Source organism: Engystomops pustulosus, chromosome 2 (assembly GCF_040894005.1).
Source record: "Engystomops pustulosus chromosome 2, aEngPut4.maternal, whole genome shotgun sequence".
Lineage (NCBI taxonomy): Eukaryota > Metazoa > Chordata > Amphibia > Anura > Leptodactylidae > Engystomops > Engystomops pustulosus.
In genome coordinates, this window is record NC_092412.1 from 215,786,712 (window position 1) to 215,808,853 (window position 22,142).

A 22,142-nucleotide genomic window follows, 5' to 3' on the forward strand; every position below is an offset into this window, starting at 1 on the left:
CTCCCGCCGTTTTGCTTTTTGGCGGCCAGAAACAGAGCCAATCACAAGCCAGGAGACTCTGCACTCCACCCAGCATGACGTGGTACCCTTACACGTCGATAGCAGTGGTTGGCTGGCCAGATCAGGTGACCCTGGGATAGACTAGCCGCTGGCCGCGCTGCTCGGATCATTCTGTCTCTGGATGCCGCTAGGGAGAGAGCTGCTGCTGGTCAGGGATAGCGTTAGGGTGTTCTATTAGCTTACTGTTAGGCAGGAGTGATTCTCAAAGAACCCAACAGCCCTTCTTAGGGCTACAATAACGTTCTACTTTTTTTATTTTAATTTGCATCTTTTACCATTTTGTGAGGAATTAGCAGGGGGACTTGCTACCGTTGTGTTTAGCTCTTAGTGGCACACATATCCATAGCAAAGACCGAAGTGGGAAAATTCAGTAGGGGTTGGATTTCTATTAGGCAATAACTCAGTGTCATCTCATCTGGCATAGTACTGTGCTTCCTTTGATACTTGGCTAGAAAATAGCCATAGGAGAATACAAACAGCTTCTTGAAGCCTACAGTAGCGTTCTATATATTTGATTTCTGGTTGATCTGCTGGTGGCTGTAGTTTCTGCAGTGCATGTACTTGCCAATTCTGAGCAATTTGTAGTGAGACTTGCGACCGCTGTGTTCTGCGCTTAGTGGCGCACATATCCATAGCAAAGGCTGAAGTGGCAAAATTCAGTAGGGGTTGGATTTCTATTAGGCAATAACTCAGTGTCATCTCATCTGGCATAGTACTGTGCTTCCTTTGATACTTGGCTAGAAAATAGCCATAGGAGAATACAAACAGCTTCTTGAAGCCTACAGTAGCGTTCTATATATTTGATTTCTGGTTGATCTGCTGGTGGCTGTAGTTTCTGCAGTGCATGTACTTGCCAATTCTGAGCAATTTGTAGTGAGACTTGCGACCGCTGTGTTCTGCGCTTAGTGGCGCACATATCCATAGCAAAGGCTGAAGTGGCAAAATTAAGTAGGGGTTGGATTTCTATTAGGCAATAACTCAGTGTCATCTCATCTGGCATAGTACTGTGCTTCCTTTGATACTTGGCTAGAAAATAGCCATAGGAGAATACAAACAGCTTCTTGAAGCCTACAGTAGCGTTCTATATATTTGATTTCTGGTTGATCTGCTGGTGGCTGTAGTTTCTGCAGTGCATGTACTTGCCAATTCTGAGCAATTTGTAGTGGGACTTGCGACCGCTGTGTTCTGCGCTTAGTGGCGCACATATCCATAGCAAAGGCCGAAGTGGCAAAATTCAGTAGGGGTTGGATTTCTATTAGGCAATAACTCAGTGTCATCTCATCCGGCATAGTACTGTGCTTCCTTTGATACTTGGCTAGAAAATAGCCATAGGAGAATACAAACAGCTTCTTGATCTTGAAGCCTACAGTAGCGTTCTATATATTTGATTTCTGGTTGATCTGCTGGTGGCTGTAGTTTCTGCAGTGCATGTACTTGCCAATTCTGAGCAATTTGTAGTGGGACTTGCGACCGCTGTGTTCTGCGCTTAGTGGCGCACATATCCATAGCAAAGGCCGAAGTGGCAAAATTCAGTAGGGGTTGGATTTCTATTAGGCAATAACTCAGTGTCATCTCATCCGGCATAGTACTGTGCTTCCTTTGATACTTGGCTAGAAAATAGCCATAGGAGAATACAAACAGCTTCTTGATCTTGAAGCCTACAGTAGCGTTCTATATATTTGATTTCTGGTTGATCTGCTGGTGGCTGTAGTTTCTGCAGTGCATGTACTTGCCAATTCTGAGCAATTTGTAGTGAGACTTGCGACCGCTGTGTTCTGCGCTTAGTGGCGCACATATCCATAGCAAAGGCCGAAGTGGCAAAATTCAGTAGGGGTTGGATTTCTATTAGGCAATAACTCAGTGTCATCTCATCTGGCATAGTACTGTGCTTCCTTTGATACTTGGCTAGAAAATAGCCATAGGAGAATACAAACAGCTTCTTGAAGCCTACAGTAGCGTTCTATATATTTGATTTCTGGTTGATCTGCTGGTGGCTGTAGTTTCTGCAGTGCATGTACTTGCCAATTCTGAGCAATTTGTAGTGGGACTTGCGACCGCTGTGTTCTGCGCTTAGTGGCGCACATATCCATAGCAAAGGCCGAAGTGGCAAAATTCAGTAGGGGTTGGATTTCTATTAGGCAATAACTCAGTGTCATCTCATCTGGCATAGTACTGTGCTTCCTTTGATACTTGGCTAGAAAATAGCCATAGGAGAATACAAACAGCTTCTTGAAGCCTACAGTAGCGTTCTATATATTTGATTTCTGGTTGATCTGCTGGTGGCTGTAGTTTCTGCAGTGCATGTACTTGCCAATTCTGAGCAATTTGTAGTGGGACTTGCGACCGCTGTGTTCTGCGCTTAGTGGCGCACATATCCATAGCAAAGGCCGAAGTGGGAAAATTCAGTAGGGGTTGGATTTCTATTAGGCAATAACTCAGTGTCATCTCATCCGGCATAGTACTGTGCTTCCTTTGATACTTGGCTAGAAAATAGCCATAGGAGAATACAAACAGCTTCTTGATCTTGAAGCCTACAGTAGCGTTCTATATATTTGATTTCTGGTTGATCTGCTGGTGGCTGTAGTTTCTGCAGTGCATGTACTTGCCAATTCTGAGCAATTTGTAGTGGGACTTGCGACCGCTGTGTTCTGCGCTTAGTGGCGCACATATCCATAGCAAAGGCCGAAGTGGCAAAATTCAGTAGGGGTTGGATTTCTATTAGGCAATAACTCAGTGTCATCTCATCTGGCATAGTACTGTGCTTCCTTTGATACTTGGCTAGAAAATAGCCATAGCAATAGGATAGCATTGTTTGGTTTTAAAAACTCAAAAAAAAACAAAAAACAAAAAAAAAAAAAAAAACACAAGAAAAAACAAAAAAAAGTAAAAAAAAAAATAAAGTTATAACTCTCATTTTAAAAATGTTTAACCCGAGGGCTAGGGGTAGAGGACGAGGGCGGGGACGTGGGCGTCCAACTACTGCAGGGGTCAGAGGCCGTGGTCCTGGGCGGGGTGAGACACCACCTGCTGATGAGGGAGCAGGGGAACGCCGCAGAGCTACACTCCCTAGGTTCATGTCTGAAGTTACTGGGACTCGTGGTAGAGCACTGTTGAGGCCAGAACAGTGCGAACAGGTGATGTCGTGGATTGCTGACAATGCTTCGAGCAATTTGTCCACCACCAGTCAGTCTTCCACGCAGTCCACCCATGTCACCGAAATCGCCACTCCTCCAGCTCCTGCACCTCAGCCTCCTCCCCCCCAGTCTGCCCCCTCCCAGGAAAATTTGGCATTTGAACCGGCATACTCTGAGGAACTGTTTTCTGGACCCTTCCCACAGTCACAAACCACTTGTCCGGTTGCTGCTGAGCAATTTTCCGATGCCCAGGTTTTCCACCAGTCACAGTCTGTGGGTGATGATGACCTTCTTGACGTAGTGGAAGTGTGTAAAGAGGTGTCCGACGATGAGGAGACACGGTTGTCAGACAGTGGGGAAGTTGTTGTCAGGGCAGGAAGTCCGAGGGGGGAGCAGACTGAGGGATCGGAGGATGATGAGGTGACAGACCCAAGCTGGGTTGAGAGGCCGGGTGAACACAGTGCTTCTGAGACGGAGGAGAGTCCTCGACCTGAACAGGTTGGAAGAGGCAGTGGTGGGGCCAGACGGAGAGGCAGGGCCAGAGCTGGTGCATCAGCGCCACTGTCAACTAGTGAAGCTCCCGTGGTGAGGGCTCTTGCGGCGAGGGCTAGATCTTCAGAAGTGTGGAGGTTCTTTAAGGAAACACCGGATGACCGACGGACTGTGGTGTGCAACATTTGCCAAACCAGGCTCAGCAGGGGTTCCACCACTACTAGCTTAACTACCACCAGTATGCGCAGGCATATGAATGCTAAGCACCCCACTCAGTGGCAACAAGCCCGTTCACCTCCGGCCGTGCACACCACTGCTCCTTCCCCTGTGTCAGCTGCTAGTCAGCCCCCTGCCCAGGACCCTGCCACAAAAACCCCATCGTCGCCTCCACGATCCTCCACAGCATCCACCAGCGTTCAGCTCTCCATACCCCAGACGCTGGAGCGGAAACGCAAATATAGTGCAACCCACCCGCACGCCCAAGCCCTTAATGTGCACATCTCCAGATTGCTTAGCCTGGAGATGCTGCCCTATAGGCTAGTAGAGACCGAGGCCTTTCGCAACCTCATGGCGGCGGCCGCCCCTCGGTATTCGGTCCCCAGCCGCCACTACTTTTCCCGATGTGCCGTCCCAGCCCTGCACCAGCACGTGTCAGACAACATCATCCGTGCCCTGACCAACGCCGTTTCTGACAAGGTCCACCTGACCACGGACACGTGGACGAGTGCTGCCGGGCAGGGCCACTATATATCGCTGACGGCACATTGGGTTAACTTGGTGGAGGCTGGGACCGAGTCTGACCCTGGGGCTGCTCATATACTGCCGACGCCGAGGATTGCGGGGCCTACCTCGGTCCAGGTGTTTCAGGCCTACTATGCCTCCTCCTCCTCCCACCCCTCCTCCACCTCCTCCTCCGAACTACCATCCGTGGGCACGGCGCCATCAGTCGGTAGCTCTAGGCACAGCAGCAGTGCCGTCGCTAAGCGACAGCAGGCGGTGCTCAAACTGCTGAGCCTAGGCGACAAAAGGCACACCGCCCAAGAGCTATTACAGGGCATCACGGCGCAGACTGATCTGTGGCTGGCACCGCTGAACCTCAAGCCGGGAATGGTTGTGTGTGACAACGGCCGTAACCTGGTGGCGGCTCTGCAACTCGGCAGACTGACACATGTGCCATGCCTGGCCCATGTGTTAAATCTGATAGTGCAGCGTTTCCTCAAGACATACCCCAATCTGTCTGATTTGCTCACGAAGGTGCGCCGCATCTGTGCGCATTTCAGGAAGTCCAGCCCAGATGCTGCCACTCTCAGGGCAGCGCAGCGCCGCCTCCAACTGCCCGCTCACCGACTGTTGTGCGACGTGCCCACGAGGTGGAATTCAACACTGACCATGTTATCCAGAGTTTACCAGCAGCGCAGAGCGATTGTAGACTGCCAGATGTCAACTTCCACCAGAACTGGTAGTCAGGTCAGTCAGCTTCCTCAAGTCTACAATGAGGAGTGAACGTGGATGTCTGATATCTGTCAGGTGCTGAGTAACTTTGAGGAGTCAACACAGATGGTCAGTGGCGATGCCGCCATCATCAGCCTCACCATCCCGCTGCTTGGCCTGTTGAAAAACTCTCTGGTCAGCATGAAGTCGGAAGCTTTGCGCTCGTCACAAGAGACGGGGGAAGAATATTCCCTTGTTGATAGCCAAAGCACCCTGAGGTCTGTTTCTCAGCGCATATCGGAGGAGGTGGAGGTGGAGGAGGATGAGGAGGAAGAGGAGGAGAATGTTGGCGAGACACAAGAGGGGACCATTGTTGAGTCCTTCACTGTTCAGCGTGTATGGGCAGAAGAAGAGGAGTTGGAGGAGTTGGAGGAGGAGGAAATGGACAGTCAGGCCAGTGAGGGGAGTGAATTCTTACGCGTTGGTACTCTGGCGCATATGGCAGATTTCATGCTAGGCTGCCTATCCCGTGACCCTCGCGTTCAAAGAATTTATTCCAGCACCGATTACTGGGTGTTCACTCTCCTGGACCCACGGTACAAGCAAAATCTTTCCACTCTCATCCCTGGAGAGGAAAGGAGTGTGAGAATGCATGAATACCAGCAGGCCCTGGTGCACAAGCTGAAACAGTATTTCCCTTCTGACAGCGCTAGCGGCAGAGTGCGTAGTTCTGCGGGACAAGTAGCGAGGGAGAGTAGGCGAGCAGGCAGCTTGTCCAGCACTGGCAAGGGTACGCTTTACAAGGCTTTTGCCAGCTTTATGTCACCCCAGCAAGACACTGTCACCTGTCCCCAGTCTCGGCAGAGTAGGGCTGATCTTTACAGAAAGATGGTGAGGGAGTACGTAGCTGACCATACCATCGTCCTAAATGATCACACAGCTCCCTACAACTACTGGGTTTCAAAGCTGGACATGTGGCACGAACTGGCGCTCTACGCCTTGGAGGTTCTTGCCTGCCCTGCCGCTAGCGTCTTGTCCGAGCGGGTTTTCAGTGCAGCTGGTGGCATCATCACCGATAAGCGTACACGCCTGTCGACTGACAGCGCTGACAGGCTGACGCTTATCAAGATGAATAAAGCATGGATTTCTCCTAATTTCCAATCTCCAGCAGGTGAAGGAAGCTCAACCTGAATAATTTATCCACTCCTCCTCCTCCTCCTCATTTTCCTCCTTCTCCTGCTCTTTGTACAGTAAAGCAGAGGAAACTGGCTATTTTTTGACAGGGCCCACTGGCTCTACCTATAGTACTTTATGCATTTAATTTTTCTGGAGGGCCACCTACCCGGTCCTCTGTTTGAAACAATTTTTGTGAGTGCCACATACAGGCACTCAATCTATTCCATTTTTCTGGAGGGCCACCTACCCGGTCCTCTGTTTTAAAAAATTTTTGGGACTGCCACATACAGGCACTCAATCTATTCCATTTTACTGCAGGGCCACCTACCTGCTCCTCTGGTTTGAACAATTTTTGGGACTGCCACATACAGGCACTCAATCTATTCCATTTTACTGGAGGGCCACCTACCTGCTCCTCTGGTTTGAAACATTTTTGGGACTGCCACATACAGGCACTCAATCTATTCCATTTTACTGCAGGGCCACCTACCTGCTCCTCTGGTTTGAACAATTTTTGGGACTGCCACATACAGGCACTCAATCTATTCCATTTTACTGCAGGGCCACCTACCTGCTCCTCTGGTTTGAACAATTTTTGGGACTGCCACATACAGGCACTCAATCTATTCCATTTTACTGGAGGGCCACCTACCTGCTCCTCTGGTTTGAAACATTTTTGGGACTGCCACATACAGGCACTCAATCTATTCCATTTTACTGCAGGGCCACCTACCTGCTCCTCTGGTTTGAACAATTTTTGGGACTGCCACATACAGGCACTCAATCTATTCCATTTTACTGGAGGGCCACCTACCTGCTCCTCTGGTTTGAAACATTTTTGGGACTGCCACATACAGGCACTCAATCTATTCCATTTTACTGCAGGGCCACCTACCTGCTCCTCTGGTTTGAACAATTTTTGGGACTGCCACATACAGGCACTCAATCTATTCCATTTTACTGCAGGGCCACCTACCTGCTCCTCTGGTTTGAACAATTTTTGGGACTGCCACATACAGGCACTCAATCTATTCCATTTTACTGCAGGGCCACCTACCTGCTCCTCTGGTTTGAACAATTTTTGGGACTGCCACATACAGGCACTCAATCTATTCCATTTTACTGCAGGGCCACCTACCTGCTCCTCTGGTTTGAACAATTTTTGGGACTGCCACATACAGGCACTCAATCTATTCCATTTTACTGCAGGGCCACCTACCTGCTCCTCTGGTTTGAACAATTTTTGGGACTGCCACATACAGGCACTCAATCTATTCCATTTTACTGGAGGGCCACCTACCTGCTCCTCTGGTTTGAAACATTTTTGGGACTGCCACATACAGGCACTCAATCTATTCCATTTTACTGCAGGGCCACCTACCTGCTCCTCTGGTTTGAACAATTTTTGGGACTGCCACATACAGGCACTCAATCTATTCCATTTTACTGGAGGGCCACCTACCTGCTCCTCTGGTTTGAAACATTTTTGGGACTGCCACATACAGGCACTCAATCTATTCCATTTTACTGCAGGGCCACCTACCTGCTCCTCTGGTTTGAACAATTTTTGGGACTGCCACATACAGGCACTCAATCTATTCCATTTTACTGCAGGGCCACCTACCTGCTCCTCTGGTTTGAACAATTTTTGGGACTGCCACATACAGGCACTCAATCTATTCCATTTTACTGCAGGGCCACCTACCTGCTCCTCTGGTTTGAACAATTTTTGGGACTGCCACATACAGGCACTCAATCTATTCCATTTTACTGCAGGGCCACCTACCTGCTCCTCTGGTTTGAACAATTTTTGGGACTGCCACATACAGGCACTCAATCTATTCCATTTTACTGGAGGGCCACCTACCTGCTCCTCTGGTTTGAAACATTTTTGGGACTGCCACATACAGGCACTCAATCTATTCCATTTTACTGCAGGGCCACCTACCTGCTCCTCTGGTTTGAACAATTTTTGGGACTGCCACATACAGGCACTCAATCTATTCCATTTTACTGGAGGGCCACCTACCTGCTCCTCTGGTTTGAAACATTTTTGGGACTGCCACATACAGGCACTCAATCTATTCCATTTTACTGCAGGGCCACCTACCTGCTCCTCTGGTTTGAACAATTTTTGGGACTGCCACATACAGGCACTCAATCTATTCCATTTTACTGCAGGGCCACCTACCTGCTCCTCTGGTTTGAACAATTTTTGGGACTGCCACATACAGGCACTCAATCTATTCCATTTTACTGCAGGGCCACCTACCTGCTCCTCTGGTTTGAACAATTTTTGGGACTGCCACATACAGGCACTCAATCTATTCCATTTTACTGGAGGGCCACCTACCTGCTCCTCTGGTTTGAAACATTTTTGGGACTGCCACATACAGGCACTCAATCTATCCCATTTTACTGGAGGGCCACCTACCTGCTCCTCTGGTTTGAAAAATGTTTGGGACTGCCACATACAGGCACTATCCAAATTAAATTGTCTCCATAGCAGCCTCCACACGTTGTCTCCATTGCTACCTCCAAAAGTCGTCCATATAGCTGCCTCCATACATCGTCCCTTTATCAAACGAGGTGTGTCAGGCAGAAATTTGGGTTGTTTTCATGGATTCCACATCAAAGTTGTTAACTTTGTCGCCACCCTGCTGTGTAATCCCCAAAATATACTGGCAAACTTTTACCATTTAGGGATATTATTTCAGCGCTTCTTGCGCATCTGTTTACATTCCCCTCACCCGGCATATCCTAAACTTATAAGAACGCTACTACACTTGATCTTATACAAAAGGTTCTTAGAAGTGCTGTTTGGGGAGTAGCCTAGAGACAGGGGCTTGGATTGGCGAAAGCTCGCCTGGCAGCGGAACGCCAGCTCCATGCGCATCATGCGCTTCTTGCGCATCTGTTTACATTCCCCTCACCCGCCATATCCCAAACTTATAAGAACGCTACTACACTTAACTTGGTGCAGGCTGGGACCGAGTCTGACCCTGGGGCTGGTCATATACTGCCGACGCAGAGAATTGCGGGGCCTACCTCGGTCCAGGTCTCAAAGGCCTACTATACCTCCTCCCACCCCTCCTCCACCTCCTCCTCCTCCGAATTACCATCCGTGGGCATGGCGCCATCAGTCGGTAGCTCTAGGCACAGCAGCAGTGCCGTCGCTAAGCGACAGCAGGCGGTGCTGAAACTGCTGAGCCTAGGCGATAAAAGGCACACCGCCCAAGAGCTATTACAGGGCATTCCACATCAAAGTTGTTAACTTTGTCGCCACCCTGCTGTGTAATCCCCAAAATATACTTGCAAACTTTTACCATTTAGGGATATTATTTCAGCGCTTCTTGCACATCTGTTTACATTCCCCTCACCCGGCATATCCTAAACTTATAAGAACGCTACTACACTTGATCTTATACAAAAGGTTCTTAGAAGTGCTGTTTGGGGAGTAGCCTAGAGACAGGGGCTTGGATTGGCGAAAGCTCGCCTGGCAGCGGAGCGCCAGCTCCATGCCAAGATCCAACTAACATAGTTTTAACTGCAGCACCTTTAATCTACTACTAGTTCACTGCCTCCATACATCGTCCCCTTATCAAACGAGCTGTGTCAGGCAGAATTTTGGGTTGTTTTCATGGCTTCCATGTTAACTTTGTCGCCACCCTGCTGTGTAATCCACAAAATATACTGGCAAACTTTTATCATGTACCGATATTATTTGAGCGCTTCTTGCTCACCTCCTTTGGTTCCTCTCTGCCACCCATTGGTTTGAAGCCTGAGTCCATTTAGGGTATGTCGCCATGACACTCTCTAGCCTGCCGCTGCTGCCGCTGCCTCTGCATGCCGTCCCCTATAGTGTCAGGGTCAATTATTGGATGTTTTAGATGCTATCTAGCTTCATTCTGTCACTCTGTCATGGCCATGCTGTTGCCCATAATTTTGGCATAATGGTGCGATTATGCAGCCTCAGAGGCATCCATGCATGCTGCCCCTGCTGTTTCCTGTCCATTTCCGTGGTGTTTCCATCCTTTTCTGAGGTTCCCAGGTGTTTGGCCAAGCTTCCCTGTGCAGAGCCTTGGTCCCCTTGAAAAATGCTCGAGTCTCCCATTGACTTCAATGGGGTTCGTTATTCGAGACGAGCACTCGAGCATCGGGAAAAGTTCGTCTTGAATAACGAGTACCCGAGCATTTTAGTGTTCGCTCATCTCTAATTGTAATGTAAATTAAATATAGAAGAGTATTGAGTCTGTATATAAGGGTATAGGGCTCTTTTATGCTATTGCTATTTATAAAGGAAAAAAAAACAGAAGCTGCTGGAAACTGATGTGAACCTAGCCATATGGTTAACAGTTCACATAAAGAGAGTCTAAAATGTTGATAATGTTGGCCAAGGAGATCTGTATAACTAAAACCTTGTGTGTATTGTTAGCATTGTAGCTGGACTTGATGTACTTAGTGGTGCTGCACAGCCCCATGGGAAGAGCTGGGAAGCTGCTTGAATACAGAGATAAAAAAAACAGCAGTGTGAGGAGGCTCCCTTCACTGCTCCAAGTACAGCTACAATCCTGGAATATACGTAGATTTTTTTAACAGTTATGCTGCTTTTATCAACACACACAGAGGTATATTTACACAGAAACAATACCTAAAACTGTCTGTAGCCTTGTATAGCCATATCTGCTGGACAATCTGGAGCCCATAGACACGAGTGGGGGTATCATGAGGAGCTGTTGGAAGGAGCCAGACTTGGACAAACACAGTTGTTGATAATCAACTTTTTCTATACCCAGAGAATATGTTCCTTGATAATACAGCCCTGTAAGGAGATAAGAATATTGTGGAACTATCTTAAAAAAGTTATTGCATTAGGTTTCTTATCTATGAGCTGTCAGTGTATATCTATGGCAGGAAAAAGCTTATGGAAGGATGGAAGCTTTTCTTTTCTTGTAATAAATGTATGTTACAAAGTTTACGATTATCATCTGCACTATTCATTTATGAAATTTTGTTAACTGTTTAGTAATGCTTTATTCAGACTTCCGTTTAGCAGATTCCATTTTTGGAATGAATGAATTTTAATTCATGGGATTACATTTGCGTCTATGATGTAATGCTTTTTCTTTTAATAAAAATTGGGGAAAAAAATTTAAACAGATGTCTGGACGGATCTACCAAACTAGTATTTTAAACAGTTGACTTTAAATGATCAGTTAAAAAAAATGGATAGCTTGCTTTATATAAGTCTTAAAGGAAACCTACCACTTCTGAGGGTAGGTATGAGATGTAAACACCGGGCACCAGCTCAGGGTGAGATGGTGCCGGAGCTTACCTTAGCTAGTGTTTTAAACCTCTATAGCGCGGTTTAAACACATTTTGATTTACAGCCGCGAGGTAGCCTCGGCGCTGCGTGCGGCCGCGCGCGCGCGAGCCTCCATAGGAAGTGCCGGAGGCATCACGCGCGAACGGCCGCGCGCAGCGCCGAAGCTAAGGTAGCTAAGGTAAGCTCCGGCACCAGCTCACCCTGAGCTGGTGCCTGGTGTTTACATCTCATACCTACCTTCAGAAGTGGTAGGTTTCCTTTAATTAGTTTTTGCTATGGCCATTACATGTCACCATGAAACTCTAGAATTTACAACCAGAGCTCAGTATAAAAAACTGATGCAAATCAGTGAGATGAGATGAGACTTCCGTTTGCCTTCTGTTACTTCAGTTGGCGTCTAACTTTTCGCTGAAATAACAGAACACCTAATAGAAAAGGTAAAAACGGATACTAACGGATCCATCCAGCCTTGTATCAATGGTTCAGGCTGGTGGTGTCATGGTGTGGGGAATATTTTCTTGGCACTCTTTGGGCCCCTTGGTACCAATTGAGCATCGTTGCAACGCCACAGCCTACCTGAGTATTGTTGCTGACCATGTCCATCCCTTTATGACCACAATGTACCCAACATCTGATGGCTACTTTCAGCAGGATAATGCGCCATGTCATAAAGCTGGAATCATCTCAGACTGGTTTCTTGAACATGACAATGAGGTCACTGTACTCAAATGGCCTCCACAGTCACCAGATCTCAATCCAATAGAGCATCTTTGGGATGTGGTGGAACGGGAGATTCGCATCATGGATGTGCAGCCGACAAATCTGCGGCAACTGTGTGATGCCATCATGTCAATATGGACCAAAATCTCTGAGGAATGCTTCCAGCACCTTGTTGTATCTATGCCACAAAGAATTGAGGCAGTTCTGAAGGCAAAAGGGGGTCCAATCCGTTACTAGCATGGTGTACCTAATAAAGTGGCCTGTGATTGTACATTACAATATGTACCCTGGTACTTTGAAGTTGTCCACTTACAGCAAATATTTCATATGGTTTGTGTAAGGAAAAGTTAAACAATTTTCCAATATACATTCTGTATATATTCCTCACAGTTTTCTAGATCTCTGCTTGCTTTCCTGCTATAGAAAGCTTCTATGTTTACTTCCTGTAGATAGAAAGAAATATGTCCATGTGATGTGATGGACATGCAGGAGCACAGCTCGTTATTATCACAGAAAGTAATCAGAGCTGTATGACTTGTGCACCTGCCTGTCCATCACAGATAATGGACAGATTTCTATCCACTGAAAGTAAATAATGAAGTTTTCTATTGTAGTACAGCAAGCAGAGATCTAGAAAACCGTGTGGAATTGATACAGAAAGTATATTGGAAAATTGTATAACTTTTTCTTACACAAAGCATATCAATTATTTGCTGAATGTGGACAACCCCTTTAACTTCAAAGAACCAGGTTGCATATTGTAATGTATGAACAATTTTGTGCAAGCTTTCCCCACACTAAAAGTGGCCATGTATACCTCATCCTAGACTGGATCTGCCTATAACATATCCAACATAAATGAATGTGGCCTTAGGCCGGTGGCACACGTTGCACATTGAACCCGTTTTTGGGCCGTTTTTAAGCAGTCCGTTAAAAACGCATGTGTTAAAAAACGTGTGTGTTTTTGAAAAACGCATGCGTTTTTTGAAAACCCTTCCGTTTTTGACCTGTATTAATAAAGATAATTGGTAAAACCGGTCAAAAAAGGATGCGTTTTCAAAAAACGCATGCATTTTTTAACGGACTGCTTAAAAACGGCCCAAAAATGCCACGTGTGCCGCCGACCTTAGGGACCATGGGAGCGCCTATATAGTAGATCCATGCATCTGATCCTCCACAACCACTTGTCTACTGACCTGTGTGTTATAAACTGTATCGCAGACTCAGGGCTCCAATACAGTTTAAAGTTATGATAGAATAGAGATTAAACGAAAATAATTGACCTCAAAAACAGAAACTTGCTGAACTTTTTCCTAGTTATGGGATCTGTCACTTTACACCGGTATCCATCATTTTGCAGATCTGTCCCTAACCTTCATTCCGTATGTACCTATAACAAAACATGGAATGTCCATCATGTCCGCTGATTTGAAGTAAATCGAGTTGATTTCAGGTATTAGCTCGTATATACGCACAAGTCCATCAAAGGCTAATAACCCTTTACTTCATGCTTACTATGGTATAACACACCTACATACATTTCTGCTACAGCAGTTTCTCATCAAAAAGAATAAAACGTGGTCTTAATAATAGAAACCAATAATGTGTTCTAAATGAAACGGAGCAGAAGAAAACAGGATTTCCAGCTGAGGCTTTGGAAGGCAAGAATTTAATACAAAGGATATTTTGTTCTAGTACATACCATAGACATTTGTCTCCCAGCCATCAAGTACATTTCCACATTACCTGGAAAAACCTTGTCCACTCATCCAAAAACCTTGTCCACTCACCCAAGAACTGCAAGCTTTACGAAATGTGGACCCTAATCCAGCACCCATATGTGGGACCCATCTATACCTGCATATGGCTGCGCATTGTTGTGCAGACTGACAATGTAAGGCCTGTTTCACATGAGGGTTACCAAGTTTGATCTTTGTTTACAGAGTTTAACATCTTCCATCAGAGTTCAATCAGTCTTCAGCCGGAGTTTGTTCAGTGGCTCAGTTTTACACACGGATCTTTGATCAGTTTATACTGGATTTTTCAGGGGAAAAAAGACTGATGACTGTGGTCTTTCTGTACTTTCCTGTATCTTAGGCTACATTCACACGAAAGAATGGGGGACGTATATACTTCCCCCATAGAAGGCAATGGGCACACGGTGCCGTACGGGAGTGGTACAGTGCAGCATGAAAACCGGAGCAGCATGCCTGACAAAACCCATTGAACACAATGGCCCACATTTATTAAGCGATATACGTCATAATTCTGGCATCGATTGAACATAAATACATGTTTTTAAATGTTTCTGACAGTATTGTGCACACGGCAGCACAATTCTGTGCACCTCATGGAGCGTACTGGTGCATATTCGCACTGGCTGCCACATTAATATCGGAAGATCGACATAATGGTGGCACATGCCTGTTAAACTAAGTGCACCAGAAAAAACTTTGGGCGCCCGCAGGGGGCGCCAGATTCATAAGGACTGTGCACCGGTCATCGTGAATCAGACGCACTCTGCACGAAAGTGATGCAAATGCAAGTCCTACACATCAAAGCATGCACATGAAAAACGCTCATGTGACAGGGGCTTAATACAGGCAGTCCCTGGGTTACATACAAGATAGGGTCTTTAGGTTTGTTCTTAAGTTGAATTTGTATGTAAGTCGGAACTGTATATTTTATCATTGTAATTCAGGCAGAACCTTTTTGGTCTCTGTGACAATTAGATTTTAAAAATGTTGGGTTGTCATAAGAATCAGGATTAACAATAAAGCTTCATTACAGACACCTGTGATAACTGTTACAGCTGTTTATTGTAGCCTAGGACTAAAGTACAGTAAATTACCAACATCCAGAGGTCCGTTTGTAACTAGGGTTGTATGTAAGTCGAGTTTTCTTAAGTAGGGGACCGCCTGTATGTGATCTGATGCTGCATTACGGGCAATGGCATGGTATGGTGCACAAAGCATTCTTTGGGCGACCGTATGCTAGCTGCCATTCATACAGCTAGAGATATGGCCGCCATATATGGTCTTCTGAAAGGGGCTTCAAGAGAACCTGCCATTGAAATGAACCTACCAGAATTAAATACTTCATTAAAAACTATGATTAAAACGTATTGCCCTTAACCCTAAATGGTTCCTTTCCATGGCTGCAATGTTAAACTTATATGCAATGTAAACTTATATGCAAATCACCTGATGTGAGTCCAATGACACTAAGTGAGTCCAATGAGGCTCTGCATATTCAGTGGTTACTGCATTGCCCTGCCTCCTTGTTCCTGATTGACAAGTCTCACTGCTATGCAATGCTCCTGTATGAACATTAAGAGAGAGCGCTGTTATATCATTGGACACTTAAAGTCATGCTGCCAAGGTGATGTCATGTAAGGTCCTGTTACATCTGAAATGTGTACCCCATGTATGTATCTAATCACATGAAACCACAGTGCTGCTCCATGGATTTCTGCTCCTCTCCAAGCCTCCATGGACTTCTACACTTCTCCATCCTTCATGGAGGATGCTGTGATTTCATGTGATCAGATATATACATACATGGGGTAGACATTTCAGATGTAACAGGACCTTACATGAAATCACTCTGGTCACATGACATGAAGTACTGAATATTAAGAAGGGGCATGGGACATGGGGAGGAGCAGTTGGGAGAGGTTTGTCAAAAAGACACACCCCCTCTGATGCCAGGGAGTAAAACATAAGGTTGATTTATGGGGATGTAAGGAAAACAATTTTTAGCTAAAAGAAGGGTGTAACAAAGTGCACAAAAACGTGTCATCAGTTATTATGTGAAATAGGCTTAGTGATCATGTCACCATATGCCTATAAAGCGGCATACATTGGAACCTTCTATATCTCTTATGCAGGACAGTGACCAGATCACATTGATGCCCTTCTATATATTACAGAATTATACAGAAAAAGAACTTTGATTCCTGCATACAAATTACATAAGGAGTCACAGGGGCGGCAAAGGGTTATGCTGGCCTGACCTTTCCAGGCTTGATTGATGTCCCTAGGATAAGTACATCATCAACAGGAATCCACAGCAGCTGCCAACCATACGTTTGCTGATGTGCCTGGCATATGGGATATCAATTAAGACAAAAGTGGGCTCTTTTCCACTCTCCTGACTCCTTACTCATCATCTGTTCTGCAAAAAGCAAAATGTCTTAAAATATAGAAGGACATAGATCTGGTCTTAGATACCAAGATAACCATCCTCATGACAGTTTCCCTTTAAGAAATGCTCATATGACTACAATGTAAACTTTTTGCATGCAAAAAAGATTACGCCCTGGTATCATAAAGAGCAGTGTTCCCCAACCACAGGGCCATGGAACTCCTGGTGCTGGGCCATGGCGACCTCTGTAAAAACAAAAACAAATAAATACTCACCTTCCCTGTTCCCCTGCAGCAGTCATCTCTTCCATTACTTAATTTCCACAGTAATGCACTGCTCTATTGAAACTGAGAGTCAGTATGTCATCACAATGTATCTACCGACAATATAACTATGCATTAATGTGGAAAAGAAGTGAAGAAAGAGAAGACTGCTACGGGGGAATGAGGAAGGTGAGTATTTTTTATTTTTTTACAGAGTTTGGCTGGGAAAGGGGACATTGGAAGCAGAGAGTGGAGGAAGCTAAAGGAAAGGGGACATGGAAGGAAGGCATGATGCTGAAAAGAGGAATTTGGAAGGGGGATGCTAAGGAAAGGGGTACAATGTAAGTGGGGGGGCTTCTTCAGGAAATGGGACAATATAAAATAGGCACGCAGGGAGCTATGGTGGGGCATGCAAATATAATATAATTTTTGGCTATGAAACTATGACACTAGACGCCATCACCCTCCGTTCCATGGAGAAAATTTATGGTTGCAGCCAGTCTCTTGGCAAAAGAAGGTTGGGGACCACTGATATAAAGGCACCATAGATTGGCACACAGTCCACCCCTGGCTCTGTAGACTTATACTGCAAACATACAAACAGTGTGCCAGATGCTTTACACCCACTACTACACAGAAGGTGAATAGGAAGTGGTTCATGTAATCCCTTGAAGTTTTTGATCCAAAAGACTGGACCTGAAAATTTCTGACAGCTGCAAAACTACCGGGACCATTTCTAAAAGTCCAACACTGCGGAGAATGTTTGATAACTTTCTGACAGCGTTTCTGTTCCAGTCTGACAGGTTTTTTTTCCAGCTTCCAAAATAATCTACAATATCCTGATATTCTGTAACCCCAGCGTGTGCTACCCTGTTTGTCAATGAGAAAAGCTTTGACATGGCAGCAGCCAAAGAGATGTGTTACTCCCTGACTTTGATTTATAACCCCGACTTTTGTGAGGTGAAGGGAATGATACATGTGCCATTTGGGGCTTCTTTTTCAAAGTTTTCTACTACAAACAAAATGCTCAAGGTTTGAAGAAAAAGTCAAGTTGATCTGATCTTATTCTCTCTGTAATGTTTGGAGTATGTCTTGGCTAGAGATGTAACATATTTTGGTAAGATTGATAATATTTTTGTGAAAGAAACAGTCAATAAAAACAAGTTTTCCTAACAACTAAACTCAAATCATTGTATCCTAGAATCATAATTTTTAGTTCTTATTTAGTTTCTTTTTTTCAGTTTTTTTTTAGTTTAATTTCTTTAAATGTTTTCACATTTAGTGATAGTTATAGGCATCTGTAACTAAAGAGTCAGGGATTTGTACTAGAAGAGTATATCTCATGATAGACATGTCTCACATCCCACTGTGCCAAATACCTCCCCTTTAAAGGAGGCGGGAAATGAAAACTTTTTTTTTTTACGTGGCAAACAATATATGATGAATTCAATATGTAAAGATGTGAGAGAGCTGGATTTGTCATCTTTTGTAGTAGTTTACCAGATTTATAAGTGTGAAATCACAATCTGAGCTGTTGCAGGGAAAGGAAATATTGTACTCTATTTATAAACTAGAATATTACCCCATAAAAAGATGATACTGTATCATGTACTTTATAATACATGAAGTGTTACATTTTGTTATATAGTAAAAACAAATACGTAATAGAAATGTCATACAGTTTCTAACTCTATTTTACAGGTTACTAGGAATTACTGAGCACTGGAACAGGGTTAGTATCATAGTATCATAGTATCATCTATGTGTTGAACGAGAAATAGAGTAGTCAAAGTTGTAAAAAGTTAAGTCTTATGTTCCCTCCAAAAAAAGTAGATGATAAAAAAAGTAGAAAATAAGAAGTATTCTCCCCAATATGTACTACTATATATACAGGCTCTTAGGATGGACCGCAGGACAGATCGCCCCTCATACCTTGGTAAGGATGCTGTCTCCTGGGACAGGCTGCCTAGGGCTTCCTCCCACCCCCAGGTGGCTTCTCTGTGGATGTGGAACTAGGGAAGACCCTCAGCAGCCTCTTTATCTAGGCTTTAGATCACTGACTACATGAGGTGGAGTTAAGGGCGGCTCTTAAAGGCAGCACAGCTGGACTGCAGCCTCCTGGGATGGGAGGGGGGATCATTATATGTGGCATTCCTAGGAACTCATGTAGGGTAGCACAAAGCCAAGGCACACATGTGAGCTGTGCTGGCGCTATCCTGGACTATCCTTCACAGTCACATAAAAGAATATCGCAGCTGGAGGCCAATGCATCTCATCACCTGCAAATAGACCCATCAGCTCTACACATATTACAGTGCAGAGCCTATAGAAGAGGTTAGCTGAGACGAGGAGAGCCATTCAGTGGTAGCACAGCTCCACCTTATGTATCGAGCAGTAATACAACCTACTATATACACGATATAGGATATCAGTACCCAGCGCAACACATCAGTACCTGATAATAGGAATGATTGATGCATTCATAGGGATTGACTTATAGTAGGGTATGTAATAAAGAAAGCTGAGTGTATGTATGTGTGTATTTATGTATATGTGTATGTCGGTAATCGGTAATGCACAAATCGGTAATCGGTAATGCACAAAGAAAAAAGATGTGTATTTGTAAAATAAATTGTATAATAAATCTTTATTCAGAAAATATCCAAATATCTCCAACAGAGAAAAAGTAGACACATTGGGGCTTATTTACTAAGGGTCCGTGGATCACATTTTCGTCTGACTTCCTGCAGTTTTCGGGGATTGCGCTGCTGGGACAGGTATTTAGCAGGGGATTGTGTCACACACAATCGGATTTTGGCCCAGCTGCGCCAGCTTCCATGTGACAGAAATGGGGGGGCGGGCTGTCAGACGATCCGACAGATTTGGACAGAGTGTGGGATTTAACATTCAAATTCTATTGCAAGGTCAAGCACTTACTTGCACAGGGAAGAAGGTATTAGTGAATCACGCTAGAGTGCATTATCGTCGGACACTCTGTACTTTGTGAACTCCTCCGGATGGGTAAGAACATGTGCCCCAATGTGTCCCTAACAGAAGAGCTCCCTTGAAAACTAATTTTCTTGGGTAAGCGACACATGCAGGATATCGGGCGTACAATTTTAGTGAATCGCGGCACAGTGCATTATACACAGACAATGCACTTCGGGTGAACTCCCTTGGATGGGTAAGTAAATGTGCCCCATTATAACCAACAAGTAGTTGGATTAACCAGATAGGGTTAACCAACAATACACCTCCTCTACTAGTGAGTAACTCCTAAACTGTCCCCTATAGTTAATGAATATAAGTTACATGCATGATACCAACCAATATTATATGAATATGAAAAACGCACCAGTCTGTACAGATGAAAAAGTGAATGTCCAAAGTACTGAACAGATCAAATTAGAGTCACTAATGTAGTGTCATACACTATAGGTAGATAAGATAGTGGAAGTTATAAAGCTCAGAGTAACATGTAGAAAGGGCAGCGAGCGGATATAGAGGAGGTGGAGGGCTCGCCACACGTTTCGTCTCCTGTTGGAGACTTCCACAGGGGTGAGGAATCTAAAGGAATCTGCACCGTCACTTTTACAATCACTAAATTTTGCACAGTCACTCCCTGTGACTCGGTTTTGTGTCGAAATTTTTACCCAGCACTTTCCAAAATACACTTATTAACCTTCATATACAGGAGCCATTGTCCACTGGCTGTTGTGGCATTAAGCAACTAAACACAGATCAGTATCTAACAACCAATCACAACTCAGTTTCTATTTAGCCACATGTCATTAATATGAGCTCTGAACTTTGATTGGCTAAAAGACGGCTCAAGTGTGAGGTAATTAGATATTAGATAGATAGAAACAGAGAGAGACACACACAGACAGAGAGAGAGAGACACACAGATGGAAAGAGATGGAGAGAGAGACAGAATAAACACACAGACAGATAGTGACAGAAAGAGGAACAGAGAGAGAGGAACAATACAATACAACTTTCTTGATCCCCAGTGGACAAATTATTTTGTACAGTACAGTACAATAAGTATCCAGCATGGTGTTACGATTGGCAGACAAACAAAAAACATTTAGCGTTTCTATTTCATGCTTTCTTAAGTTACTAGTGACATGATTAGATACAACAATACATTACGATACACTACATCACAACATGATATGGGGGGACAAGCACATTACACGCTTACAATTGACATTCACAGTAGACACAACACAGAGAGATCACATAGTGTGTATGCCGGTTACCCGCGTTTGGCAGGGTATTTGGATGGTGCTGTGATACTAGTTACTGCTGTTGGACCCCACACAGTGTCTGTACTAGGAAAACAGAGAGATGGACAGATAGATAGAGATACATTGATATGAATAAAATAGTTTTTATTTTGTTATAGCTAAGACCAGTTTACTATCCCAGGCAACACCGGGGGCTACAGCTAGTACAGATCTATAATAGCAAGTGACAATGTGGAATCAATCCACTGCACTCTCACTTTCTATGCTAGAATAGTGAAGCAGGGGTTAATAATGCAACTGTAACCAATAAGGGAGCAGAAGGACCTTTCGGGTGCACATGGGATTTAGGTCCACAACCTCTGCACCTCCTTCATTACATCCCTGCATGTACCTAATATAAAAGTCCAACACTGGTATTATTAACCCTAAAGTGAATCTGTCACCATACAAATCAGGGAGCCTATAGTCTATTGGGGAAATATTCCATACAATTTATTCATGTCAATCACTGCTAATTCTAGGCTGAGATCTTTTGTATGCAGTCCTACTGAACTCATAGATTGTAAGCTCTTGCGAGTAGGACCCTCCCTCTTAATGTTTTATATATGTTTGTTGATACTTTGTAATGTCATATTTTATTTGTATCTGTACTCCATGATCTGTAAAGTGATGTGGAATATGAGGGCAATATATAAGGATCTATTTATTACTGTTATAGCATAGTGATTGGCATTTGCAGAAAGAAGGCTGAGATAGCTAAGAATTCCTAGAGGAAAGATATTAATTACAAGTTACACAGAATCTTTTACTATAGTATACAGTAAAACCTTAGAGTATATCAATCTACTCCATAACATGCTACTGCAGATCAGACTGTATCTTCCTGTAAAGATGTAAGGTTTATATTCATTCATGCCTTGAACAGGTTTGGACCACATGTGCAGACCCTCTGCTGCTGTGGGTGGAATAGTTTATTTACCTTTCACACATCCATATAGGTGGTCTTTATGGAGAGGCTACATAGAATAACCCCATACTGGCTCCCAAAGACATATGTCAATAAACAACATGTTGCAGACACACTCCCTGTGCCCTGGATTCCTACATATAAGATTTATCAATTGAATTAAATATCTGTGAC

General features: G+C 44.6%; 1 protein-coding gene across 1 annotated transcript in view; it reads right to left on the reverse strand.

The window, feature by feature from the left end:
- The window catches only part of SERPINF1 (serpin family F member 1), a 58,168-nt gene extending 39,367 nt beyond the window's left edge, over positions 1-18,801 (reverse strand). Inside the window, exon 1 of the mRNA XM_072138116.1 lies at positions 18,681-18,801. The gene's annotated coding sequence lies outside the window, so the exon portion shown is untranslated. The remainder of the gene's footprint in view (positions 1-18,680) is intronic.
- Between the last annotated feature and the right edge of the window lie 3,341 nt (positions 18,802-22,142).